The 12,628-nt window shown below is 43.3% G+C and overlaps 1 long non-coding RNA gene across 1 annotated transcript in view; it reads right to left on the bottom strand.

Moving 5' to 3' along the window:
- Positions 1-209: 209 nt before the first annotated feature.
- LOC131378690 (uncharacterized) overlaps positions 210-12,628 on the bottom strand; it is a 60,819-nt gene continuing 48,400 nt past the window's right edge. The window contains exons 2-3 of the long non-coding RNA XR_009208458.1: positions 1,858-2,084; positions 210-1,432 (exon numbers count right to left, since the gene is read on the bottom strand). This is a non-coding gene — a long non-coding RNA (uncharacterized LOC131378690). The remainder of the gene's footprint in view (positions 1,433-1,857; positions 2,085-12,628) is intronic.

Below are 12,628 nucleotides of genomic sequence, written 5' to 3'. Positions count from 1 at the left end.
ATGGATGCGTTACCTTGAGTTGTCACCTCTGATTACACATAGGATGTGACACGGGATGACAGGAATAACATCCCGCCCCCTTGATGTGAACAAATTCATTAGTTTAGCTTTGGGGAAGAACAGGAAAACACAAATGTACCGAGCAGCAGTTTACTTGAGTCACTGTAGAATAATAATAATTATTATTATTACTGTTATGATGATGTTTATGTTTACTTCCCCTCTCACTGAAGTGTAGCAAAAAAAAAAAAAAAAAAAGAGCCTAAATTAAATAGAAAATTATTTCCTCACAAAAAGCATTTGGGAAAGCTTTCATAGATCACTGTTTCCAAATTCTACAAAGATTAAATGGGTCAATTCAGCAGTGGTTGGCATTGAACTATCAGTTTCCACATGCTTTTCATATTTCTTTTCAGAAACGAAGGACATGAGGAAAAAGATCTTCTTTGCTGCTTGGTTTTTGACTAAGCAGACTTTTCCCCCCTATTGTTTTACAAACTGGATGTACACAGATACCGGAATATTAAATCAAAGAGCCAAAAAAAGTTAATTAAATCCCTTGATAATTAAAATCTGAGCTAGCAAGCTTCCTGCTCACTCATGAGGAGGAGTAAGAGCAGCACTTGGAGATGAACAGCTTCCTGGAGATTGTTCATCATGGCCAGCAATCTCCCAGGGCCAGAAGAGGTAAAAGTGGGGTGCATTCAGCTCTCTTTTTGAGCACATGCACACTCCCTCACTCTTCCAGGAGTAAAAGTTATACAAATTCTCTGGTAGATCTCTGGGTTGTGCTTCACACTCATCTCCATTTTCTGCGCTCCCACCAGGGTTCGTGGCACCACATGCAGCTCAGCCAAGGAAGGAATCCAGCCCTCTGCTTTTATTTTTACACGTTGTGCTTTCATCATAGCTGGGTGAGTGAGAAACCATCTGCTTCCTTGGGATGAAGAGGCAAGAGAGGGAGCTGCACTTTCCAGAGGAGTGGATCTTTCAAGACACAGCATCTGTCCTTTCTGTTCCTTCTGATTTATAGGGATTTTGGTTCAGGCCAAATTCACAGCTACATTCGGAATGAGAATAGCCTAATGTGACTCTGTCCCCAGAATGAATTTGGCTCAGTGACTTCAGCTCATTCATTCTTGGGATGATATTTCAGAGCACTCGATCCATGATGCATAGTAGGCACTTTTGCACTGATGCAGTAGGAGACTTTCTAATTTCATTTATGCTCAGACCATCCTGTTGCCTGGCGTTAAGGAACACATTTTAGCTGAAGCTATTTCATTTGAAGGATTAGATAACAGTGATATGTAACTTTCCTAATCAGAAATACGTTAAGATTTTGTGCATGAACATTTGTAGTGCAGGGCAGAATCGCTGGACATGCAATCTGATAATCCTTCACATCTGAAGGGAACAGGAGCTACAGCACCTAATTTAGAGACAAATATCGACAGAAAGAATGATGTGAGGAAGCAGTCAGAACTGAAAATCTAATCTTTCTGACGCGAATGAATTTCAAGGATTTCTCATCTTGAAAATTGATAGCGGGATTCCAAACACACGTATACGACGGAAAGATTTTCCATACCACAAATATAGTCACTGTAAATGCAGTTCAAATAACAGCCCTGGTCTTCTAACTTTCTAGATATTTGCTAAATTTGAAACCATCTTTCTAAAGCTTCTTGGAGCTCTTCCTCAACTTTCTCACTGAATATGATCTGACAAAGCCTAATGAACAAATGAACCAACTTGCTATTTTCCTTTCAGTTATTTCTGTGGTAATCAAGTCCCAGATTTACTCATAACTGTGCTTCACATAATTTTTTGCCTTTGCAGAGGAATGTGTATTACCTTCATCACTGATCTGCCCGAATTTTCAATCCTACATTCTTCCTGAGATGATGCCAGGAATGCTGTGAACAGGAAACTTGTTTGGGGTCCACAGAGCTGGGATGATGGAGGAGAAAGTCAAGGCTGTCCACTTGCTGGTGGGCAGGTGGCACTGATACGCCCCTGACCCTGCTCCTCTTGCAGCCAGGTACTTTGAAGATTCTGGACAGGAAAGCGGTTGTCCTGCCCTAGCTCATATAAAAAAAAAAGTTATTTCTATTAATGTCTACTTATTCTGTCCTAAAATACCCACACTTAGAACAAAAAAGGCACCACAAATAAATCTAAGGAGACAGTGCAGTGAAACAAGGACTGGAGATGAGCAGAAGGGAGATTTGTTGTGACAGAGGTGGAATGTGTGCATCTTGGGAGCAGGTTTCAGACCCTGGCAGCATCATCTAGACACAGGACATAACCCAAGTGTATTAGTAAAGATCTTAATCCAGGTTTTTTTAGCAGGTGACAGTGTTGATGGCAGCTAATCTGTGCCACTAACAGCTTCCAAAGCTAAGGCAGGGAGCCCACCAGCTCCAGCAACGCGATCCACGTGCTGGGATCAAACTGGGGGCAAAATTCAAGCACCGACCCTCGTCCAGTGCTGGAGAACACTTCCTGTAATATTCAAGACCTCCGTATGGGGCTTGCAGGAAACAAAACCTCTCAAAGCCCTGCAGGCACCCCAAGGAGCAGCTGGAAGCCAGGACGTGTGCCAGGAATGAAAGCCACAGGAGCCCTGAGCTGAACACCTGGGTCATCTTCCTCCAGAACGACCAGAACTTGTAGAAAAGTGTTCTGCCAACAAAACTTCCTGTACATATTTTAAAAACTGCTTAGCAGGTGTTCTATGCAGACCTGTCCTGAAGCATTAGTGTCCACAATTAACCCCCCTGGCCTGGAAGTGCCTCGGGAGTCAAGTCCCTGCCACGCTTTTTTATCACCTCATTACTTAACTGCCTTTACTGCCAAGGGGAGAAGTACTGACTTCACTTCAGTGGGGAGTGATGGAGGAAGGACAGATCTGCAGCTGCCAAGAGAGGTTGCTGAGGCACTTTTATTGGCAGGAGATCCAGGCATAAGTCGTACATGAGTCCTGCAAGGAGGGCAGTATCGAGCGCTCCTTACAACTTCGGGACACAGCAACCTAGAAACTACAAATCTCTACAAAACTGGGCTCCAACACAATCATGTTTGTGATGCAGTGGAGGTTGCACTTTGCAGAATCACTTCATTAAAAAAAAAAACAAACCCTAGAAGAATGTCACTAGAGGACACAAAGAGAAATGATACTCACATTCTGACTCCAAGGCAAAAGACTAACTTCATTATGATTACCCCGCTTATATAGATTCTGGACCAGGGATTGGAGAACAAGGTTCCACCTCTCCATCCCACTGGCCAGGTTAGAAGTCAGTCAGTTGCCCCTCATCAGAAAGGAATGTGAAAAACCACTCTTGTTTATGTTACAAGTGTGAGAAAATTCGACTACAGAATATAAACATTCAGAAGAGTAACAATATAGCGACAGAAGAATTCTCAGTGAGTGTGCTTATTCCTGTCATTCATTAATATACCTGCTGGCTAAAAATGACAAGGGACTTCCAGCATGGCAGATATGTTCTTAGCTATGGAAGAATCAAGAATTGCTATATTCGCTTTTGAAAGGTCTTGTCTATCGTGGTTGGAGTGCAGCTGTCTGTGTTCCTTACTCCCTGAGAAGTAACATTAATCCCACGTACTGACAGAAAGAAAAGGACTGGTGTTTATGTTCTTCTCTGTCTCAAGAGGGGAAGCTTTGAGTCTGACTTAATTCAAGAGGGCTGAGATATTAACAGGACTTGGAAAGGTGACTCTCCTGTGTCTGATCTGAGAAATGACAGACAAAATTCCAAAGCAGACCCACAGCAAAAGCATTAAATTTGTCCATTCTCAGTGATGCTAAGGATGGCAGTGTGTCACCTAAATATACCCATGCACTGCTTATTGGTTCTGAGACGCACTCCTCCTAACCAGGTGTGTGTGAAATAAAGAATAGTGCTTCCCCAGGACAGGCTTTTCCCCACCTAACTGCATCCTTGGCTCTACAGGGGAGCACAGCCACCTTCCCAGGGGGGGCTGCAGTGACCCCCACGAGTCTCCAGCTGAGAGCACAGGATGGAAAGTGCTGCTGAAGAGCTCACCCAGAGAGAAGTGCTGAGGGAGTTGAGCCAGTGGGGGCCAAAGGCCTGGAAGCTCACGCTTACAGTGAGTCAGGAATAAATTCAAATCCATGGGTATCCTTCCTTTAAGTCAGGTCGAGATACAAACCTCTCCCCAGAGGGTTGTTCTGTTAATTAGCCCAAGTTCTGCTCCCTGCTGGCCAGTTGTGTTCCTTATGTGGTCCTGTTGCTAGAATGGTCCTTCCCTAAGGTTTATTTATTGCTGTACTCTCCACTATTCTGGTCTTCAGACACAGAGTTCTGGATACTCTGGTTTTGGTTTTGGGACACCATCCCTATTTTCTTTAATCCATTATTAAAATGTTTTTTTTTCTAGGGCCAGCCGTCGTTCCCGCTCCTAATTATTTTCTCCCCACCCTGTGCCCTGAGGCCAGGGGACCTAAAGGTTTGTCACAGCCACGCTGGCTGTGACAAAGTGGCACTGGGGGATCTGAGAGACAGGCTTCAGGGAGAGGCCATGAGAAGATCAAAGCAACAGAGAGCCAGGGAACTTCAGCATCTCCTTGGCCAGAAACATTGCCAACCTTCCCCAGAGCCCCCAAACCCTCCTGTACCCACAGGCATGCAAGAAATGGACAGAGTGCTTTCAGTCCTTCTGTAAGCCAGAAATCTTTCAGTGCAGGTGAAAACACTGCTTACTAGTGATTAATAATTAGTTTTAGAAACACTAAGCAATTAGAATAATTCTGCACTCAAGCCATTCCAAATCTCAGCTCCCAAAGACCCCCAGGTTGCTTGGATCCCCACAAAGAACACTGTGGCTACAAAGCATTGCTGTTTGTCACACACAGTAAGTCTCACCACATTTTCCAACCCTCCCTGCAAGCATCAGCTTGAAAATAACCACGGGCAAACCCTCTGCTGTTCTGATTCTGGAAGTTTTAACCCCACAAAAGTAAACATCCTCCCATTTAGGTGTGGAGCCACTTGCCAAGCATGAGCTCAGCAGGGGCCAGAGCCACTTGTCTTCTCTGGGGCTGATCAACAACTGAGGAGCTGCTGTGTGATCTCATTCCAGGTTTGTCTGCAATAAAAGCGCTCACCTTGTTCCCATTTATTCAGCAGGTCAGCAGGAAGGAAAGCCATGAGATGAATTTCCCAGTGTGAACGTAGTGATGCTTCTTGAGACTTTCCAACAACGGGCTTGTAGAAATAAAGGGTTGATCCTAGCCCCAAGGCAATGCTCAGGGCGTTCTGTGCTCCCTCTGTGTCCCCAAGGGGTTTCTCAGAGAGCAGTCCCACACCAGGGGATTCCCATGCACTGCCCAAAGTGGACACACAGCGAGTTCACGCTCCGTGCCTGCAAATGAACTCCAGATGCAGCACATCTTTCCATCTCTGCCTCTCAGTGCCTTATGGCCCACAAGTCCTCACCTCTTCAGACACCAGCCAAGAAATGAGCTTTTCCAGTCTACTGATTCCTAAATTGCATTCAAAGGAACGCCTTTGAAGACCTTCCATGTCCAGCAGTGATTGCAAAAGATGTGCATTGTCCTACAGCTGTCCTTCAATCCTGAACTGGCCCTCCAGAGACACACCTGTGTGGTTTTGCATCTACAGTCAGGAAACAATCATATATCCAGCTAAAGCATAAAGCCAAGAGAAAGATCTGACCTCACTACTTATAGACAGTCAGAATGCAAATCACCACGGAAATCTCGGCAGCTCATTATGAAGGGTGCTAGCTGAGGGGATGCAGAACAGCCAAGAGTGATAAATAGATTCCACTGGAGCTCATGTGATTTGTACATTATGAGTTTTTGTTGGTACAGCTGTAGATGACGCTGTAAGAGCTTTTTAAAACCCCATTCCCTACAGTCATCTCTGGTTTTCACTATGAAAGGGAGGGAGAAATTCTGGAGGATCTCATTTTCAGAAACTAGCCAGGCCCCAGGAAAGCAGACTGGTGTTCAAGACAAACACCCAGCTGCCTTTAAAGAGGGTGTGTCACTGGCCAGAGGATTTGCCATATAATTATTTTGGATTCAATAAGGAAAAGAGCAATTTATGTTAACCTTTTACTCCAGTTCCAGTCAGGCACACTGAGGCTCCTCTCCATTACAGCAGAATCAGCAGTGATGTCACATCCAGTTGAATGCATTTGCTGTGTGAATACAGCGCTACCTAAGGTGCATAAAATCAGAATTTCTCTAGCTTTAGTAGTGGACACCTAAATACAAATGACCAAGACTGAAAGTTTAGAGGAATTCTTGGGCTGTTCCCCGTGTAAAAGGACCTGAAGGTGCAGGAAAAGGACTGCTTATCTCCACCAGCCAGTGTTCTTTAATTCTGGCTTTCAGGAGTGATGTCAAACACCTCGAGGAAAAGGCTACAAGGAGAAATTGCTACTTTATGAATTCAACTGCTGTCACACTTAAAAAAAAAAAAAAAATCCCAGCTTCATGAGCAGAGACACAATCTGGAAATGCAGGTCAGCTCTTAAGGAATTTTTTTTATTGTATACACAGAGTGCTTCATAGTCTGAGAACTAAAGTATTTTTAAAGGATTCTCTTCTCTCTACAGCTGAGATTGGCAGGTGGGAAGGGCACCAGAGGACAGGTTTTCAGAACACATTTTTCAAGGTTCTGTTCAAATTCTAAGCCATTCCTGCCTCCCAAAGCAGGTACATCCCATTGAACCATTTTTTTCATAAAATGCACAAGTAATTCTGGAAAATGAAGAGTACATTAAACCTTCATTCTTAATGGTACTCTGCCATGAACGGGTATATTTTAATATACATCTAACTGATTTAAGTGTTCTTAGATCTCATCCAAAAAATGCCTCTGACAAATTTTCTGTTTGCCAGCTCTTGATAATTAATAAATTTAGAAGTGTCTTGAGACTATGCTTAAGGAGGGGGAAAAAAAAAAAAAAATCCTTGATTTTTTTATTATGTTATTAACATTTGAAAGAGTTGTTCATCCTCTAACAGTTGACAGTGATAGGGTCAAAATAATTGTATTTTTTTTTAGCTGAAACATGGGTGAAATCCAGCCATGGGATGACTGTGAGGTGAACAGAACTACACCAAACTCGTATCCCAGCTTGGTCTGCAACTGGGAAATTGAGAAACCAGTGGATATAATTCACAACTGGAGCAAAACAATTTCATATCTCCTGGACTCCTTGCAATTAATTTTCTCCTTTCATTTACTCTAATTAAATTGACACCTTTTTCAGAGAGGCAACAAATGCTGTGAAAAACACCTCTGATGACTACAATTCACTGTCTCCTTCACTGATCTCTCATTGTATGGACGACAATCACGAGCAAATATTTCCTTTTCTTCCTTTCTCAAAGGTCAATGGTTCCAAGCTAACTCACTTTATTTCATACAAATGTATAATAGGTCCTCCTTTTTTTTTCCCCAGAGACTCCCCAAAGCTAGATTAAATCAAAATACAGGGTTTTTTAAGGATACAGGGCAGTTTAAGGAACATTTCCTCCATGAATTCCAGAAGATGTATGAAACTGGCTCAACAATAAAAGACACCTCACCCATTTCCTTTGCCTTTTGACCATATTTAGGAGAAAAAAAAAAGTAGAAAAACTATTATAAAAAGCAGCTGAGAGCTTTTTTCAGTTCTATAGACAAGTAAAACTTCTGACCCTCTCTGGTGGCTTTTATGTAAGAGCCTTATTCCAGTGTGAAATGGCATTTTTATCAGAAGTTACTTCCAGGACCAGAAACAGCTGGCACCAAAACACGTTCTTCTAGAACAACACCTCATTTTAGGGTGCTCTTTAACAGCATCCTGTATAAACCCACCCCTCACAGGAACCAAATGAGAAGCACTTCAGGGGATGGAAAATATATTATTATCGGCTAATCTGCATTAATTTCATGCTAATTCTGGGACACTTATTAGCAACCGGTCAGAATGCACTGCTATGCAGTTCCTAATTGCAACTTCCCAAGGCATGAGTTCCTTCACAAGTACATCATTGTACATAATGAAGATCACTTAATTTGCATGCCTTAATAACTCAGTAATTAGGTAACAGGAAGCCCACGTGACTGGGCAGAAAGCTGCCTCCCTCTGGTTTAGATTTTGTGGGATATTTCCTTTTCCCTTGCAGGTGAAGGGTCTGATATCTGTTATTTTGACCAGTCAATAAAGTTTGTTTCTGCTCTGAAATCTGGCAGCCTTAAGTCTAACATACACCTTATTAAGAGAAAAAAAACCCAAAAAACCTGATTTTTTTATCAGTTACCGACACAGGATTCACCTAGGAATTGCTGAGACTCTGCTGGAAAAGAAGCCTTCACACCACAAAGCCAAAAAGGCAGCAAGCCCCACTCATTCTCCACTCAGCACATGCACACACATGACAAGTGCTGCGTGGAGGAGCCTGCCCTCCTTTTACCCTCTGAAAAGAACTCTCCCATTAATCTATTTTTACTGATCATCATGAAAAGCAAATCGTCTTTCCTGAAACGTTGAGCTGGGCAGCAGCAGCAGCAGCCCAAGGTAACAGGATATGGATTGTTCATACCAAATGCTCTCGTAATTATTGCCTCTGAGAGTCAGCAGTGAATACAAGAGCTATTCTCATTTTAAACTAATTAACCGTGAAAAAATGTCAGGCTCTTATTATCAATCTCAATCACTCAGCAGGAGCAATACTTACAGATAAGGTCAGAATTTACTTCCATTGTCAAAAGACAATGTCAAAGACATCGCATGCCGTGGCATGGACCAGAGGAGACACCTCTGCAGAACTAATTCCCAAATTCAACTTCCTTGGGTGCCCTTGCTGGCAAAAAAACAACACTGGCAACAGCAGCCACATTGGCTCTATAAAGTTTCATGTGCTGGCAAAAAAATGTAAATTTCTGGGATATTCGTGTCGATTTTCAAATAACCTACAGCTCCCGGCCGGTTTGAAAACCCCCTATCAGAAGGATGCTCCTCCCCTTGGGACCAGCAAGTGGAGAAATCACATCCTTTCACTTGTGACACAGGCAGGGAAGTTCAGTCTGTTCTGCTGCACTCCCAAATACCTGCATTTATCTCCCTGATGCAAGCAAAGAGCCACGGATTAGCTTTAAGCATGGGCATGAGATGTCTGAGCATATTTGTGGGCTGTGGCCAGCCTGAATTCCGAGCATCTCAAAGTCATAGATAACTTAGAACCCCATTCACCCAAAATTCAACTCATGGAAGTCTGAGAAAAGACAAAACTGAGACTCACAGGTCACGGACACCAAAGGGAGCAGTCATCATGCCAAGAGGTTTTTACATTATAAAAGCAAGCCAGCACAGCAGTGGGCTGAAAAATTAAAGTTTGGATTCCCATGCAGTGGTACAACTGAGCATTGCCAGGTCCCCTTAGAGAGTTTCTGCCTCTGGTTTTCCTGGATGTGGGCCTTTGTAAACTCTTCAAAAAGCAGTACAGGGTTATTCACACACGGAACAAAACATTTCCGTGCCGCTCAGAATGATTTTCACCGTTGTCCCCAAGCACAACTGGTAGGCTGCTGGTTTCAACAGAAGTGTAAGAATATTAACCAGCTGTAAATCTACCCTGGTTTATAAGTTAAATAAAGTATCATACCCAGTGGGTATGTATCTAAAACCCAAAAGAGTCTCTTAACAAATTTGTAATTTCCGTCCAAGCTGATTTTTTAAAAACTTCTCCTAGACAAATATCTCTGTCTTTCCACAGCCAGAAATAAATTACCATTGAAAGCTTATTTTGTGCTACAATGAAACGTCAGGGAAATCAGATGAAGTTTGCTTACTTATTATCATGACTTGGATGGTTATTAAAACAAAATGCTCTGTGGAGAACCCTTGAATGGAAAAGGCCAAGTACACTGAACAGAGTTTTGTCAGATGTGCTGCAGACCACATGCATCTCCCAGCTTGGATCCCTTGGTACAAATAGTTTAAAAGGAGTCAGGTTTTTATTACAATGGCCTGGTGGTGAAGTGACCCACAGTTCACTGCATTTCAAGGACTAATTTGCTGTGCAATCCCCTCCCTCTCTTGCAATCTTGTTCTCAGCACAGAGCAGAAACTGGAACCCACCCAAGGCAAACACCATAGATCTTCTGCGGCAGCTTTTATAGCACAAGTTCTATATGGAGACTACATGCTAGGTGCTGATGCAAGCATCCTGCAGTACATGCAGTCTCCAAGACCTTCAGTTCTTGCAGACACTTATGCACATACATAAACCAAAGTAATTTCGTTAAAAGCGGACGTACTGTTCTGATGAAAAATGCTCTGCCCGTCCCTAAACACCGCAAGATTCGCAGCCCTACCACTCTGAGAAAATCTGGGTCAGACCTCAGGAACCAAGCCACCTTCACGTACTTCAGGAAAGGAAACTGTGCTCTCTAGGGGAGCCCCCCTCAAGTTCTACCTGCCACAGTTAATCAGGGAGAAATTCTCCTGGCCCCTAGAAAACCTCAGCGCTGTTTGATGGCCACGCTGGCCAGACCTGCCTGGGCTAATGGCACCATGAATGGGCACTGATGGTACCTGGAGCCCTCAGTGGGGCCAAGCTCAGCAGCATGGTCTGATTGTCAGGAAATCCGGGGCAGGAGCAGACACAGGGCTGCAGGCTCCCACACTTGTGGAAGTCAGCTGTCAGAGCCACCTCAGCATGCCCTGTGACAGCCAGGCCCCTGGGGATGGGCAGGGAGTGCAGGAGCTGGAACATCTGTCAGTGAAAACAGACGAGGAAAGAGAAAAGTCCCACCAGGTGCCCTTGGTTGAAACATCCCATGCATCTGCCAGCACAGGTTGGCACTCAGCAAGACACTGGACCGTGCTAGCAGAGGGGTTTTGCCATGGGTCAGGCTTTGGGAAGAGGTGTGGCAGCAGCCTCCTGCAGTCAGAGGATGCTGCCATCATTCCCTGCTAGGATATCTCTCAGGAAACGAAATCCCCACACAATAGGAAGATAAATATCGACAACACCCAGGCAGCAGGCAGGTATTGTCACACTATTATTCACATTTCCCTGCTGAGGATGCAGGTGGTTTTCTCTGAATCCCCCAAAACATGTGTTATGTCTGGAGGAGTGAATCTCTGCTAACACCTACCCAGCGAACACAAAGCAGGCTGTCCCTGCTGCCAGCAGTGCCAGGTTGGACAGGCTGCCAAAACACTGGAGAAAGCTTTGGCTTGGCTTAGGAATGGGTTCTCTCTTAATCTCCAGGGCACCAGGGATAAATACAAGAAATCAGACAAGCTCCACACCAGCTGCTCTCCGAAAGGACAAGCTGATGCTCACCTGAAACATCCACTCATTTCCACAGGTCCCACCTGGAGGGGTTGGTGCCCCTCGCAAGCAGGCTTATGGGAGTTGGGTACCAGAGCTCAGCTGTGGTCCAGACACCCCTGTGAACTTCGAATTTTACTGCCACGATTGCAGCATTGGGAGCTGTGAGAGCAAAAGGGGAATCTGTTCCAAAGAGAGTTCACAGAAAGGCAGAAATGTTTGTAAAGTGCACGTGCCAGCAGTTACGACAAGATTACTTCACTCCCGTCCTTCAAGGATGTGGTGAGAAGTTAGTTATGAAAATTCACTTCAAAAAGCTGAAAATGTAGCTACTGAGTTCCTTATGTGTTTTCAGTCTCATGTTATTTACCAAAGTCTACTGAAATTTATATCTTTACCAGGGAAGAAGATGTGATAATTTATTATCCTGCACTACACAATGAAAATGAAATAAGTATCTGCAAACCCAAAAGGTCAAACAATCAGAGAATTTGCCTGCAATTAAATTATTTCAACCCTGTAGAACACATTTTTTCTATAGTAGCCACGAGCTTTTACTCACAATGAAAAATTAAGCATAGAATCATTTAGGCTGGGAAAAACCTTAAGGCCACGGAGTCCAACTGCAAATCTAACACTGCCAGAGATATTATTAAAGTTAAGAAGTGGGCAAGTGTTGAATGCAAATCAATTGAAGACATATAATTTTAGCACTAGAAACCACATATATTGGAACCAAAACACTGGAAGTGACAAAATGAGTGACAGGAGACACAACACGTTAAAAAATCACAGAAAACAATGCGATTCTAAATAAAGCTGTAGACATGAGAGTAAAATAAGAGAGAGAAATCTAAAATTTAGGATAACAGTTTAAGAAATTCATTGAACTAGTTGCAGACAGATATATTTTCAGCATCTAAGCAAAAGGTGCCAGTAGACCATGATGAAAAAGAAACTGTAAAGTCTGTACTTCTAGCTGTGAGCTACTGAGTTCTAGAAGAGTAATTCCCAGGAAGAGTGACATTCCCTCATTTCTGCTATTTTGATACCAAATTACATCAGGAACCGCTGCGATATTATTTTATATATTTGAAAGATTTCATTCAAAGGGGACAGTAATCAAATTTTGTAATACTTAGAAAAAGAATTTTCTGGTAAATTTGCATCATTTCTACAGGCCTTCTAACAGCTGTGGAGTCTCTTGTTCTCAGTCAAGGTGAGTTAAGAAATCTCAGTGCTGATGGTTATTATTAATGAGTTTTCAGCCTAGAG

This window comes from Hirundo rustica, chromosome 21 (genome assembly GCF_015227805.2).
Source record: "Hirundo rustica isolate bHirRus1 chromosome 21, bHirRus1.pri.v3, whole genome shotgun sequence".
Classification (NCBI taxonomy): Eukaryota; Metazoa; Chordata; class Aves; order Passeriformes; family Hirundinidae; genus Hirundo; species Hirundo rustica.
Note: the sequence above shows the minus strand (reverse complement) of the source record. Positions and strands in the feature narration are given on the sequence as shown.